Genomic DNA, 6,306 nt, shown 5'->3' on the forward strand with positions numbered 1-6,306 from the left:
TTTTACAAAAAAGGGTCACTTTTTTTAGTTTTCTGGCAACTACATATATAAATTCCAATGTCTTTTTATGTTTTATTAATGCAATAAGTACTAACATATATAAATTTTTGTGTTAATCAATTTAATATCTCCAAGCCGAGTTATAATATATCAATAACAAAAATTATATACGCTTTTTAAGATTTTTTTTCTTTTAAAATTTTAGTTAAAAAGCCCGGGTTAAACCCGGGTTGATTAGCTAGTTATGTAGTATAGAAATATAGATATGTAAACATTTTTTTTTTAATTTTTTTAAATTTTATTAAAATGAAATTAAATGATTAAGACAAAAATGTTCGGTGATTCTATTTATATGGTGATAAAATCTAAATTAAGCTGTTAACTTATATATAGATTATTATATATTATATATATATAATTACGACCTTTTATTTATTTTTGAGATATATATTCAAGTTTCTTGAAACAAAAGTATAGGTTGAATATCTATAATTCTATATCTATCATTTTTAGAGTTGGAAAAATAATAATGATTTGGTGTCATTTTGTGTAACTTGTTTTTGGAATGTTTTAATACATCAATATGCTTGTTTCATAACAAAAGAATAAATGAATAATATTTGTTTTATATGTATACAGGGTCGGCCCAACCGGTTATTGAGGTCAAGTATGGAATTTGGTTTCCAAAAACGGATAGAGATTCTCTAAAGTTGCTTTCAACTTTTTTACTAGTAAAGTTGAAAGCATCTTGATCTTTTGATTGAAATCAAAGATCAAGATTAAAAGATAATCTTTGAATCTTGACCCTTGATTTTAATTCAAGGGTTAAGACTAACAACTTTACCAATAAAGTTATGAATAACTTTAGAGGATCCCAATCCTCCAAAAACTAAAGGACCCCAATTTTGTAGCTATCTATTTGATACATCAAAACTTCCAGGCGGCTAAAAAGATACCTCTCCTTGAAAACTGAAAAGCATGTGAGGAGAATAAGAAGCTTATCACATTTATTCTTTCTGCCTTGCGACTCTCCCGCCTTACTCCCAATGGCGGATTTAGGAATCTACCCGAGGTTATGCACTTTCGAGCTTTGGGTTGAGTTTCCAAGATCATGTTGACCCATTAAGTATTCAAGTTTTCGGATTTGATTTATTCATCCGGGTCGATGTATCTTTGAGGTTTAAATCAATCGATTTTTGAGTAAAGCTAATTTGTAAAGTTGCTTTGATCGTACAAGTTTAATTCATGTGAAACATAATTCGGAGTATTTTGGAATGGAGCCTCATGTCTATTTACTTGTCTTATTAGATTCCTTTTATAAAAGCTAATAGAGATGTATGATATTTTTAGGAAAATGATAAATCCTATTAATAAATAGCCTAATAATTCTCATAAAAATCTTAAATCAAGACAAGTGTAATCACTCATTTTCTCTCCTAATTTCTTCCTTTGATTCCACCAATAGTCATGATCACATAATTAAGAGGATTTTTAGGAAGATTGGTTAACAGGTTTTATCATTTTGTTTTTCATAAACTTTGAGAAACAAATACTCCCTCCGTCCCATATCAAATGTCCAATTTTGACTTGTCAAGTCTTCTTCTTTAAGCTTTGACCGCGAAAATACTTGTCTATATCATATAACACTTTATATAAAATATATAGACGTATTGAGTTTTCAATGTACTTTTCATTTATATAACTTTCGTCAACTATTATATAACACAAAAAAAGATATTTATTGTCAAAGTTGCAAACAGAAGACTTGACAAGTTAAAATTGGACATTTAATATGGGACGGAGGGAATAACACAATCTTTTTAGCTGTAAAATTTAGCCGTTTTATCATAGTCTAACATGTCCCATTTTCCAATTAAAACTGAATAACATCATATATTAAGTATATACTATCTTATAAAGTATTTTGCCCATTTTTAAAATCTCAAAATATGATTTGAACTACCTAAATTACTCTTCTTCTTTATTCACTAATTTAAACATCTCTACCTAGGGATGGGCGTGGGACCGGTCCCATCCCGTACCGGTCGCGGTACCGACAATACCGGTCCCGAAAATCCTAAAAATGTGGTACCGGTCCCGGTCCCAAATAAGGCGGGATCGGGACGGTACCGGGAAATCCCGTAGTTCGCGGGATTTTCCCGGTCCCAATCCCGAAAACCATCAAATTCCAATAGCGGTCCCGATCCTACTTGGGACTCGGTACCACTTCCTGGTACCGGGACGGGACTCGAGACTTGGGATTTTCGGCTCATCCCTATCTCTACCTAATATAATTATACTACCCTTAACTCCCAACTACTCATTTTTTTTCTCTCCCCTCAAATGTCAACCATTCATTATTAATACCCTCCTCCATAAATCATTTTATTCCTCTAATTTATTCAAAATCTTTTATCTCAAAAACTGTATATCAATAAGTTATAAAAATTGTACGGGTAATCTTAAAATTTCATGCTCTTTTATTGGAGATGTCATTCGATATACTTTCGACGAATTTTTAAATCCGAGTACGGAGCCCGTACGGCTAAGGCATTTGGCTATCACACTCTATGACTTATCACCTCTTGTGACCTATCACCCCCACCATCTCAGCAACACATTGCGCGGGTACCATTGCTCGTTAAGTAAAATAGTAAATAATCGTAATAGTGTACAATGTTAAAAGACAAAAAATTCAGGAGTAATTTTCCTAGACTTTAAACTTTAGTTTATAAATCAAAGTAAAAAAAAAATAGCTGTCTCTCACTTATTGCTTCCTCCCCTTCTCCCTAGTAATCTTCCAATCCCTCTCAGAACCCTTTCGTTATTCTAATCAAGATAATTTTAACACAATCTTATGTTGCATCAGTTTCACTTTCATTCGATTTGGTTCCAAAAGAGAGGGTATATAACACACATTTTTCATAAGGTAGTGTATTAATCTTATTTTAGGAATGTTGCATGTTGTTCAGCTCCTTGAAAGGAAAGGGTTTTTATTAATCTTATTTTAATTCTGGTGATGATGAGACATATACACAACTAAGGTTTTATAAATTTGGGTCTTTTGTTATCATCATAATAGTTTGACCAGCAAAAATTAGGATTATGTGATATAACTAGTTCACTAATGTTAAGGGGTTTTAAAACTGGTAGTGATACGCTTAATAATGTTAATTAGATTGTTAGACTTGCTAAATGTTGTAATTATTGAGCCGAGTCTGATTGTCAAAACGAGTAAATAAAACAGGGTAAAGAAGGCGATTACATTCTAACTTTTTATCGGCCCTGAATATTGTTTCTTTAAACAGCAGGTTAAAACAGAAGCAAGCCCGCAGTAGCCCAACATCAGGCGACCACCAGCAGCAACATCAACAGGTACACTTTTTTTTTCTTTTTTCTGTTAATAAAATAGGCCCCACAATTGATGTCGTTTATTGTAGTTTCTAATTATGTATTAAATCAGTTTAACAATAATAGCCAAAGTGCCCAAACATATATAGCACCAGATACATCTCGTTTTTGTATTATGTAGGACCTTCCTAAGATCGAGTTGAACTTCCTTCAATGGGTTGAGTGAGGGGAAAATGGAAAACACAAAACACTTCTTGTTTTACTCGAGTTATAGTAATTGAACTCCAATGCCCGGATGTAAACCCAAAATCTTCAGAGAGGCAAAGCCTCCAACCTTGTACAACTTGACCAAGAATTCATTGACTATTTTGAACGACAAATGTTAGTTTTATAACATGCATATGTGTTTTTTGTCGACTTCATTATTCAACATTACTTTCAAGTTAGACTAATGATATTAACTCTTTTCTTTAACCCCCCTCTTTACGCATAATTTGTTCAGTTGATTCTGAATTTTCATGATATACAACGTGTTTGTGTAAACTAATATGTTGTTTTGGGCTCTCTTTTTATATGTAACTAAATTATAGTAAATAGTAGTACTCTTAACAGCATTTATAGGTATTAATTAAAAGGATTCCAGATTGGACTAAAAGGGTATTAGCAGGTGAGCCTTATCCGGTTAAGCCTTAAGCCAATACCCCATTTTGACATGTAGTCCAACCGATCCATCCGTTTTCCACCACTAAATTTGGACATAAATATACTCATTTCTTAGTGTGCACTGCGTCTGAAAAGAAGTAATGTGAATTTCAGTCGAAATTTGAAGACAACCCATGGCAATCAGGAGTATGAATTTTGGTGGGTATTCCACTGTTTCCACACAAACAAGAATGTCTTCTACTTTCACACAAAATTTGGAACTTTTAAACCACTCATTGCTTGAATTTGAGAAGAAGAGCCAAGGAAGCTCATGTGTTGGGGCTCGGATGAGAGTAACAATGAGGGACAAAAGCAAGAACAGGAAACCCTTACAGAAATCTAAGCATCGAAGCCATTCAAACAGCTGAAGCACTCAAACGTGCATCCAAATCTTCAGACAAACAACAAGAAGTAATTCATTCCAAGTTTAGCAGATTATTGAAGTTTGATATGATGGCCATCCTCCGTGAACTACTACGCCAAGACCATTCCCTGCTAGCTCTTATGGTAAGTTTGCAAACTGTGGATTGGTAATGGTTGTTTTTTAAGCGAGGATTCTCACTTAAGGTCTTGGGGTTAATCTTGTATGGAAAAAAGGGGGTTTGAAAGATGTTTTAGACTTGTTGGTGATTCCCAGCTGGTATGAAATCAAGGTGTTGATCTCACGCCACCAAGTGTAGAATGTGTGTGTTTTTGTGTGTTGTTCATTGGTCCTAGAAGTAGGCCAATGAAGGGGTATTTATAGGGGTTGAGGATAGGTCAGCACGTTGGTCCCCAACCATGACGTTCGCCTTGCAGAGAGACGTTATTCGGTGTGTCGTTTTATACGTAAGCATTTGTCCCTTGCGAGGAAGAGACAAAGCTGTTGCAGGGTTTGTTAGATGTCGTTATAACCGACGTCATGAAGTTCCAACCTAGAGCTTTAGTAGTGGTCACATTCAAGTAGCGAGCAGGCTGCGGCAAGGAGGAGAAGGGCTACGGCATAGGTAGTTGGCCATAGCTATTCCCAAGCACCCAAGAAGGCTGCGACCTGCATTAGGTTAACTAGCATTAGTAAACTTTGGCTTATTTACTAGCATTAATAGTGTTTAAGCAAGGTACGTCATCATTTGTTCAGTACAAGTTTGGACAAGATGGGTAGCTTTTAATGCCGGTAAAAAGGCACACGCAGGGTTGGGCTAAGCCACAAACATTTATTTTTTATCCAGATAGTTAATGTGTTAAATATGATCACAACAGACCAAACAACTATATGTTTGTTACAATAGTAAATTAGTAATCTACATTTATTTTTTATATGTAATTTAAGTGATTACAAAGGATTTATGCATTTGAATAGACTTGGGATGATTTTTAATCTGTTTGCCTTGGCCCATTTGACCGGCGTAGAGATAATGCATAACCCATATCAACGTAATATAATTAACTGTCGGAATTACATATTACATGGACGTATGTTGCCATTGATTGTAATTTTCCCTTGAGAGAAAAACAATCATGCCAAACCGCAGTTTATTTGGTTTACCTGTTAGATTAGAAACTATCTCTTTAAAGCATATCATTGCAAGGATTTATGTTTAACTATAGTTAAAACTCATGGTACCCGTATCTAAGTTAACTATTCTTCTTGTAGGTGTTTGAGGAGATACAAAAGGAAAATTGGTATAAACCTCAGGTATCTCTATATGCTGAAGTAATCATGGCCTTGGCAAGGAATGGCTTACATAATGATGTCGATATTATTTTTCTTGACTTGAAAAATGAGAAGGGTCAAGTAGGAGCTAAGACGGAGTAGTTTAATGTGTTGTTGGAAACTTTGATCGGTTACAACAAGATTAGACTTGCCATGGATTGCTATGAGTTGATGAAAGAGGTAGGTTGTGATCCTGATAGGTCAACATTTAATTTATTAGTCCATAATTTAGAATCAAAAGGAGAAATCGTCCTTTCAGAAAGTATGAGGCAAGAAGCTCATAGATATTATGGTGATTCTCTCGAGTTTGTAGATGAGCAAGAAGAGATGGCAAAGAGCTAATCTCCATAATGTCAACCTAGCTCATTCTCTGGATCTTACTTATCTGTCTTATCTAAATCACCTCTGATTCTGATTATATAGAATAAAGAAGAATCACATTGGAAAGAACAGGTAAAGACTAAAGAGTTATTATTAAGATCATTATTAATTACATAACTATCGCATTCAACAATTTTTCTCATTTAGCCAATTAGATGATTTCTCATATCTCCAAACAC

General features: G+C 34.2%; 1 pseudogene; it reads left to right on the forward strand.

The window, feature by feature from the left end:
• Positions 1-4,187: 4,187 nt before the first annotated feature.
• Positions 4,188-6,088, forward strand: LOC122591800 (annotated as a pseudogene).
• The last annotated feature ends 218 nt before the right edge of the window (positions 6,089-6,306 follow it).

Source organism: Erigeron canadensis, chromosome 3 (genome assembly GCF_010389155.1).
Source record: "Erigeron canadensis isolate Cc75 chromosome 3, C_canadensis_v1, whole genome shotgun sequence".
Lineage (NCBI taxonomy): Eukaryota > Viridiplantae > Streptophyta > Magnoliopsida > Asterales > Asteraceae > Erigeron > Erigeron canadensis.